The 10,172-nt window shown below is 42.4% G+C and overlaps 1 protein-coding gene across 1 annotated transcript in view; it reads right to left on the reverse strand.

Moving 5' to 3' along the window:
• sema3b (sema domain, immunoglobulin domain (Ig), short basic domain, secreted, (semaphorin) 3B) overlaps nt 1-9,752 on the reverse strand; it is an 89,482-nt gene extending 79,730 nt beyond the window's left edge. Inside the window, exon 1 of the mRNA XM_080031899.1 lies at nt 9,239-9,752. The gene's annotated coding sequence lies outside the window, so the exon portion shown is untranslated. The remainder of the gene's footprint in view (nt 1-9,238) is intronic.
• Nucleotides 9,753-10,172: the final 420 nt, after the last annotated feature.

Genomic DNA, 10,172 nt, shown 5'->3' on the forward strand with positions numbered 1-10,172 from the left:
AAATTAGAAATGTGGCATGATCCCCCCCCCTCCTGGGACTGAGTCAATTAGCCTGCCTGGAGGAGCTGCCAAGAGGCTGTATGGGGCTGGGGGAGGGTGTGGGTAAAGTGGGTGGTGGTGCTGGATAGGCCAAGGGCGTAGTATAGGCAAGAGGGTTTCCATGGGAGGGTGGGTGCATGTGGAGGGAAACTGGCTACTATAGGCAGGACTGAACACAACATGAAGGCCTCTCCTGGGCGTTGTGCGAGATATTACATATAAGAATATAATTGTCGAAAATGCAGAAGATTTGCAGAATTTCTATAGGTGGTTAATGCCTGCAGATGGAAAGTGTAAGAGCAACCAGCTTGTCAAGCCTCAACACAACTGCACATCTTCATTCAGTGTCATAATCCCAGACTGGCCGCTACAGTGTATATCATGCATAGACATGAACAAAGGCAGGTGGAACATATGAACATGTCTCTCACCTCTTTATGAAGTCAGATGCAGCCTTGCGTTTTGGCCATTATCAAAAATATGCTATTTACGAAGCCTATTTTGGATCATACATTAGATAAGAATTGGTCAAATACCTAATTATTTTAAATGATCAAGCCAATATGTCACAAGCGGTTTGAATAAGTTCTTTATGTTGTTCTTTGGATCTACCTTTTGAAAATTGTGTTCACTGGTTTCTATGTTGTACCAAACACTTCAGCTTGTTAAAAGTAAAAGACAGATGAAGCAGTGAAACATAGTTTCAGCCCTAGGGCATACCAGTCACCTGTTCTATTGTACTCATTCTCATCTTTTCTTAAACTCATCAAAAATAGTAATAACAATTCAATTATTTTTAAAATACGTCTCTAAAAAAGTATGGAAAACAATAGTTTATGTGGAAGCCAGATCAGTCATCACTGCACCAAATCACTGTTGGCAACACAGGATATCTTCGGCCAATACAAATAATTTAGACGGAACATCGGCAGAAAGAAAACAGACCGTTGCAATAAATTTGCACTCCAAAATTCTCTTTCTCTCTCTCTCTGCTTTATATAAGATTGTTTTTACATTTTTTTTATCCAACTGTGATCCTGAGCAGCTGCCGAACAGCGGTAAGCAGGATTACAGGTGGTGCGAAGAGAGAAGGAATTGGGAGGGAGGAGAGAAAAGGAGGGGGAAGGAAGGGGTTTAATGGGGAAAAGGGACAAAAAGGAAGTGGAACAGGCCAAGGAAGGGAGGATGTGAAGAAAGGGAGGGTGAATACAGGGGAATTGGGTTTTATTTTTGAAGAAATGCGGATTTAAGGGAAATAAAAAAATGAGAAAGGGACAAATAAAGTCAAAAGGATAAAACAGGATTGTAGGGGAGCAAAGGATTCTCCCTTAAACTACCAATTATTTGCCATTTTTTATTGAAATAATAGAAATCAGGACAGTTTTAAAGGTGGAGTCAGCGATTACGGAGAATGCTTGTTGTCCAAATCAGTGAATATCTCCCATCTGTCCGTACATTGTGTGCGCTGAAAAACAAAATCTGGTGTTACAGTAATGCACAGCCTACTATCTGTAAACTGGAATCTAAACAAAGGGGGCACACCTTAGCTAGAAACATGCCTATTTGCAGGGCCTAGGCTGTGTAGTAACTCTGGATTTATTTTTAAAGCACACACACAGTGGATTATGAGTTGATATTGAGAAGAAGCGGTTTTGACAACAAGCACCCTCCAGAAAAGCTGACTCCACTTTTAAGGTTGAAACATAAATATGGTGCATAGCAGAAAACTAGCTTGTGTGCAGCTTTGCGTCCTCTCTTGGGGTCTTCTCATTAGATCACGCTCACAGCCAAACCTGCCTGACAGAGACAGAGGAGGTGTGAGGGAACTCAGCGAAATAAAAATAAAACACCCTGCCATGGTGTGTGTATGTTGGTGAGTTTACCAAATGAGACACCAGACAGTCCCAGTGTGAGTTGTATCATCACTAGTGGCAGCGGAGGGTGGCAGGTGTCTTTGAGTGACAGGTTAAAGAGGGAAGGTTGTACTGCACGCGCTCAGTGGCGTGTCACCAGGCAGGCCTGCGTCTCCTTTCCTTATCTGACAGGCACACTGCAGAACAGCAAAATCCCCTGCATAAGCCCCTGGAGCACTCCTCTGGGACATTGTGTGTGTGTGTGTGTGTGTGTGTGTGTGTGTGTGTGTGTGTGTGTGTGTGTGTGTGTGTGTGTGTGTGTGTGTGTGTGTGTGTGTGTGTGTGTGTGTAAAACAGGGACGGTTTCTGAAACTATAGGGGTGCTTGTATGTGTGTGATAATGTGTTTTTGCGTGTGTGTGTGTGTGTGTGTGTGTGTGTGTGTGTGTGTGTGTGACAGGGATGCTGAGAATCTCGTTATTTTTCCCTATCTTCCTGTGTAAAGCCTCCTAATTCTAACTCACCTTCAACACTGCATGACCGTTCAAGGTGATAGGACAGGACAGCATCGGAGTCCTAGCTCACACACTCACTCACAGGCGCATGCACACTTCTTCAAAATGAAAAAAAAAATGGGAGTGCAATTACAGGTCAGCCTGGCGAAGGAGCCGGACCTGAGCCTTCAAGAAAGACAGAAGAAATTAGGAAGGATAGGAAGGGAATGAGTCTGTGTGTGTGTGTGTGTGTGTGTGTGTGTGTGTGTGTGTGTGTGTGTGTGTGTGTGTGTGTGTGTGTGTGTGTGTGTGTGTGTGTGTGTGTGTGTGTGTGTGTGTGTGTGTGTGTGTGTGTGTGTGTGTGTTTGTGCGTGTGCTTTTGCGTATGCGCGTTTGCATGTGAGAGAGAGAGAGAGAGTGGGAGAAGGGGGATTAGCAGGAAAGGCTATGTAGAAAAAAGGAGCACAAAGACGATATTATACAGATACAGAAGGGGTGAAGAATAAGTTTGATTAAATAAAATGTTTGGTCCTACAATCAATATTGAGGGAGGCAGAATACTATAAATTTGATTCTGAAAAGCACAGCGTTACAAAAATGTAAATGTGAGTGGTTGATTGCCAAGAAAAGCTCAAACTGAAGTATGTTACAGTCCAGTTTCTTACTGGATCTGGTTTAGAAATTGGTAGAAAATGAATTATTACTGACTGAAAGTAATCTCTAAGGAATCCTGTCTCAAATCCCATGCATATATCATCTAAATTTGAGTTTCACCTCTTAGATATCAAGTTATGTATCACTTTGTTTTATGAAATTGATAAGGATTCAGATTTTATTAAATGCTATTAAACCCAAACCCCTATCAGTGAGTGACAGTCATATTACAGTTGAGTATCGTTTGAGTAGTGGCGTGTGTGTGGTGATGGCAACATGAGGAATGAATAGGAGCTTAAGTCCAAGTCCAAGTCAAGCGGGGAGTGTGGTCTTGCGGCGTGCCAAAACAAATCAGCACTAACCCCATCCACTAAATCAATTTTTTTTCTTCGCTTTCTACTGCAAGACTGTTCCTGTTTTGACCAAAATTGTTGCAGCTTTTTTGTGAATTTTTGATGACTTGGTACATTTGACAGCAGCCCTGTAGACTAAACTTCATGACTTACAAAGTGTATCCCTATTATGTTTCCCCAATCAGAACAAACAGCTTTTGTGAACCTGGTTCCCTGGGGATGAACACACTGTCTTACAGGGGAGTTCATTTCTGTACGACAAAAACAAATATCTCGAAAAGGATCAAAACCAGTTAGTGAGATAGTTTTTGCTACTTTTGTTATATTTTAGTTTAGAGTTGGGTAAATCTAAATATTTGCTCAATAACCTAATTGAAAACCAACGTTCCACCTCCACTCATTCATTGTGAACAGTCTGTGAACTGACGGTGAACTGAAACAGACTCTGTCCTCAGCCTAACCTTTACTTTAGGCCATCAGCAGGCTGAAGTGGTCTGCTGCTTTTATCTGATGACATGGAGCCACGTTGCCACTTTACCATCCTACATCTACGACCTCTATGCAGATACATAAACCTAATGGACCTCATTCATTCCAGTGTTTTGGGTTTCTGGTTTAACCTGGTGATATTCATCTACTGGTCCATCAATTAAGCGTGTTTGTGGGCGGCAGTGGCGAAGTGGGTAGGGAGTTCGCCTCTGGTGTGCAGGGTTGGAGGTTCGATCCCCCATCTCCCCGCCACATGTCGAAGTGTCCCTGGGCAAGACACTGAACCCCGAATTGCTCCCGATAGTTAGCTTAGTTAGCTTAGCACCCTAGTGCTAAGCCTACCCTGCGTGCGGTGTATGAATGTGTGTATGACTGGGTGAATGTGTACAAAACAATGTAAAGCGCTTTGAGTCTGTGATAAACGGAGATATAGCGCTATACAAGTCCATTTACCATTTACCATAAGCTACATTCACTCCGTCTACACAGCTAGTCAGACAAAATCACTTTACGTTTTACCTAGGGTGATCTTGTTCTTACTTTGGTGGGTCAAATATGTAATATTGTTTACTCATTCTTGGTTAAGCTATCAATGTATTTTATTATCATGATTATGTTAATTTCAATCAGTACTAACCAGATATTGTTTAAGGCCCAAGCGAGTTCTGGATCAATCTAGTTGTAATACAGTACAGCTTTTTAAAAATCTGGTCAACCAATCACTTGTGTAAGCCATTCAAGTTTGACTTTAAATGTTGTATACTACACCAAACAAAATATTGTTTTGGCACCGTGCCAAAACTCAGCTATTGACTCTTTTCACACAACCATAATTAGCTCTAGACATAAGGAGGGTGAGATTTCCCCAATGAATGTCCTTAACATCTGGATTCAATAACTATCTTCTACCCTCCTACTGCTTTGCTAATGACAACAGACCATCAGTATTTCCCCTGAGTCTAGCATATCAGGATTTTACTTACAGTATATTAGTGGGAAAAATGTATTCTTCTTTATTTCTCTAGTCAACTTACTTAATGTTTCTTTTGTCAATCAATGCATAAGATAGCTTTGTCTGAGTCACTGAAAATCAATATATTTACATTGCAGGAAGACAAAGTTCGGCCTTTAACACACTTCTTTCACGTCCTTGATTGATTTTCGGTGCCGCTTCCTCATTTCCTCTATTATCCTCTTCACCTTCAAAAGGGTGAGCTCTAACATCCGTTAAGTTGTTATCCAAACGTTGATCTACACCAGACTAGAGTAACTTACCTTTGGAACAACACAGTGATGAATTAGTGGGGAACTATCTTCACTGACCTCAGGTTCAACTCTTTTGTTATCCATCCATCCATCCATCCATCCATCCATCCATCCATCCATCCATCCATCCATCCATCCATGTTGAGATTATCTACACATATCAAATAACACCCTTCAAAACATCCCATCTACTCTCCTGCATTGTATCCTATAGTTGAATTTATTCCCTCTGTTTTGTCCACATGGTTTACTGAATGATAAGACGTGATGATGTAAGTGCTAAGTGCTGCACAAATATTTCATTAAAGGTTTGAGAGCTGCTGATGTAACACACTGATGCACATACAAAATGCACAAAGGCGGTTATACAACTTTAAATGGTAAAAGCTGGAGACTGATTAAGGAAGATGTAATTAGCAGGATTCTGTTCCATTACATTCAATTATGTTCTGCATACTGGGTGGGTGTGTGTGTGTAATAATCCAGAAGTGAAAGAATGTCCTGACCTGATATCCAAACTAGAGGAGTGGACCCAGTATCATGTAAGCTGTTGAAGAATGGCGTCTGAATGTAGCAGGAAATACTACTTTCAGATGTGCATGAATGTTTTTTAAGGTCAGTAAATGGAGAGACATTCATAGAGGGTCAGGGGTCAACATATTTTTCACACTGTAACACACGGATCTGCAATTGCATACAAAGTGTCTCTTACTCACATGCACAAACACACATGCACGCACACACACACACAAAAACATACAAACGCACACACACACATTTTACCCTTCATTAGCCATGAGCTCCAAATCAAGGGCATGTATCATGTGTTTATTTTTTTATCAGAAGGATCGAAAAATAAATAAATAAAATAATCCAATGAAAGTTTGATGCTAACAACCTTTTGCTTTTTATTTGAACGAGGGGGAACAACCTCGGCTCCCGTCTGTCCCCTCTGGCTATATGGGAAAAAAGTCAATATTTCAAGAGAGCAGAGACACTCATTAAATATTTCAGACAAAGGGAAAACTGGCATTGCTGGCCAGTCTCTCTCTCTCTCTCTCTCTCTCTCTCTCTCTCTCTCTCTCTCTCTCTCTCTCTCTCTCTCTCTCTCTCTCTCTCTCTCTCTCTCTCTCTCTCTCTCTCTCTCTCTCTCTCTCTCTCTCTCTCTCTCTCTCTCTCTCTCTCTCTCTCTCTCTCTCTCTCTCTCTCTCTCTCTCTCTCTCTCTACCTAGCCTCATCAGTCCTCTGCAGCTTCTCGTTCTGCTTTCTTCTCTCCATACTTCAAAACACATAGAGAAGAAAGAAGGCAAACAGGCAAACGAGACAGAGCTAACACTGACAGACCAAAACAAGATATATATGGTCTTGACTAGGGACACATTATGTATTGTACCATACTATCCTACCCCATTCTGTTTCTGCTTTACACATTTGTAACCTACTTTGTGCTGACCTGGTAGATATTTCAGACTGAGGAAAGGGTTAAGAGGAAGGTTAATGGTTTTTCCCGCCGAGGAACGGTTGAGATGGGGGTTAATGGGTTTGAAGGTGTGGCTGTCGGGGTGTATAGCCATGAAGTTACCTTGGTGGTCCATTCATCACCAGGTAATCAGCAGGACCCACCTTGAACCCACAGGAGCTGTTAGGTTAAATAAATGTCCACTTTGCTGCTCGCTGATGAGAAATGATGTCTGAGTGCAACCTGTAACCAGGGCCGGGGAGAGCTATTAGATGTGTGCAGTTCTATGGGATACATACTGGGATACAAGGCAAAGTTGTGTGTTTAAGATTTTCATCAGCAGCAACACTCACAGAAGAGCAAGGTAAATAGCATGAGCAGCGACAGATACTCTGGTCCAACTGACTATGCAAAGAGTGACCTACAGAAACTCAGGAACATTTTAGGTTAAAGAGTGCTGGCCCATACTCTGTAACATGATTGTAAAAAACAGATGTGGAATCCAAACTTTTCAATTAAAGCTGCAGGGTTCTCAAAAATCCCTCTTTGTACTGCACTTTTTAAGGAATCTTTCGGATGCAAGCACACACACACTGACTGATACCAACTTAGCCTTGCACCTCTATAAGGTGGACAGTCCCATCCCCCCTAAAACATTTTTAAACATTCATATAATAAGACCAGCATATTAATCTTTGTCCTTGTCAGAGCCAGGTGAACTAACTACATGAACCAAACGCAACCTGACCACCATTGGTTGCAGTTTGGGGTGTGGTATGCGAGAAGCAGGTAATGTAGCCTGGAGCACTAGCCTTAAGCAGAGATGAAGGGGGGCAGGTTGCAGAGGTTTGGTATGCTCATTTCACTCCGCACCCCAAAGTGCTTTTATATTTTCAAATTTGTAGTCAAACTTTGAAGCTGACTCAGGTGACATCATTTGAGGACATTTTATAGACTTCAAACAGGTCCCTCTGAACCCACAGAAAGTATTATACATTGTCACACAATTTTGACAAGATTGGTAAGAAAGCAGACTTGCTATTTAAAATCTTTGGGGTTACTGTTTAGAGAAGCAATGGAGCAAAAAGTGGCAAAATAGAAATTGTAAGACAAAACACACAAAAACACGAAAAACCTAGCAATCACTGTCAAGTGGAGATTCCATCAAAGCTATAAAGATGTAAGACGAAGGAGCGCTCCATCTCAGGAGCGACTGTTTATCACCCAAGATGTCACCAACATCAAAGAACAAGAGCTCTTTGAATGAACATAATTGAATAACCTTAAGATAACTATCATGTAGCACCTTGTTGGACAAAGAACACACCTCACTACAAAGGTAAATTAAGGGTTAATGTGCGCTTCAATGGTGAGATAATGGAAGGGTTACTGTGTGTGGAGTGGAGGGCTTGAAAAGAGCACTGTGACCTGCAGATTACAAGACTGAATGGGTGAGACGACAGACAAAATGCACACCTGTGAGCTTAGAAAGGCACTTATACACCCACTGACACACCAAACATTGTGGTGATTGCTGGGTATATAAAAAGCCGACGCCGATGCTACAAATAGTATGAAAGAGAACTATTTAAAGCTTTGTAAAGGCAGAGGAATTGTCATGAGGAGGATGAGGAAGAGAAAAGAGAGGGGTGGGAGAAAGGCAGAGTGCTATGGGATAAGCCTATGTCATTAGTTCTGGGATTTCAGCAAAGAAAACCTGCAGAAAAGGCAGAAGCAAATGAGATTAGGGAACAAAAGTGGCAGAGTGTGGCAGGATGGAGGGAGGAGGCGCACACAACCCCGCAGGTGTAAGAGGACCAAGGACTTTTAATCTTCTGTGTGTCTACTGGTTTTGTTCATTCAAAAAGCGAACAATGCTTTATTGCTCAGGTACAATGTTTCGATGCCTTGCACAGAAGCTTTAAATTATTATTTTTTAAACTGGTCACATTTCAAAGCTGTAACATGTATTTAGACCTTATGAGACCATAACTTCAGCGTTACCTCAATGCCAACTGAAAAGAGACACATTCTCTGCAAAAGCAATAATAATTTCCCTGCAAATCCCCTCACTTCCACCGGCGGACCGTCAGGAAATGAAAACGTCGAAAAAAACAGACACTCTCCTGCGTGCACGCCAAACTCTTTCTCCTCTCCTGACTTATGCTCAGATTAATCACCCACTCATCAGATCTAATTAACGAACCCACAAAATCCGCTCACTATAGCATACACTGCCTGCCTCCAGAAAATATTGTGTTACTCAAGGAAATCACCCTGATGATCAACACAGACATGAAACCACCACACAATAAAGCACAGTTAACAGAGATACATTATTCCAACACAAACGCCTACACAGGGTGATTCCCCCCCCCCCCCCCCCACCCAGCTCCAGTGTTAACTCAAGTAATGGAGAACCATGAATAAATATAACTGTATAAACAGCAGAGACAATCTCTCTCGCACAACTTGTACACCCCATGAGCAAACACACAAACTTCTTCCTACATCAGTTACTCATTACATTTAAGACCATAATAAAGAGCTGCACTGATATGGATATAGAGCATGGCAGATGACATTAAGACAGATAATGGAGCTCCAAGCATTCTAAGGAAATCAATCTCACCTTTATCAGCAATGTCCCGTTCCAGTCCTCCTAGTCACTCTCCCCCCTTGGCAGGTGCCATCACGGGCAAAATAGTCCACAGGAATGGGCTGGAAGGGGCCAATTCTCTAATTATACTTTTACTCCCTCCCTTAGTCCTGTTGAGATTTGTATCACCACAAAAAAAGCAGCATGTGTGTGTGTGTGTGTGTGTGTAAGTGTGTGTGTGTGCGCACAACTCCAAAGGTCCTGGAATTCCTGAGTCCTGCGCTAAAGAGCGAGCGTGGTTCAGCTCCCTCTCTCTCTCTCTCCCTCTCTCTCTCTCTGCACTCCTTTTCTTTTTCCTCTCGCTCCCGGCCGGGGCAGAGAGGAGGGGAAGACAGTCAGGGGGTGGGACGGAAGACAGAAAGCCGCTTTCAGTCAACTCTTCTCTCTCTCCCTCTTTCCCTTCCTTCTGTCCTTGTCCTTTATTGTGTCTCTTCCTTTTCGTCTAACTTTTACGCTCTGTCTTTTGGCTTGTTCTCTGTGACTGATACTCTTTCACTGCTCAGCAGGGTGTGAAAGCAGAGTCTCTCTCTCTGTCATACACACACACGAGCACACACACTCACACCCTCCTCTTTCTTTCAACGCCACTCCCTCTGCCACAGTCCAGAGGTAAAGTCACTCCCTCGCTGTGTCACCCATGAGCTGCAGTGTCTTTTTCCTATTATGATTCCTCAAATAAATCCTCAAAGCTCTGGTTGGGACCATGTGGGTCTTTGGTTCAGTGTGTTTCTCAGTGGGACAGCAATTTGTATGGCGGATCTATTCGTGATAAGGATCAGGGATGAGGCTAGGATACGGGTGCACTTGACATTTGGATGTAATCCCAGTTTAAAGTTCCTTCAAAAGTTTACACATTCTTTTAAAATGTCAGCTCACCCATTCAGTGAGCTCATTGTTCGACACAGAA

This window comes from Ammodytes marinus (assembly GCF_949987685.1).
Source record: "Ammodytes marinus genome assembly, chromosome: 7".
Taxonomy (NCBI): domain Eukaryota; kingdom Metazoa; phylum Chordata; class Actinopteri; order Uranoscopiformes; family Ammodytidae; genus Ammodytes; species Ammodytes marinus.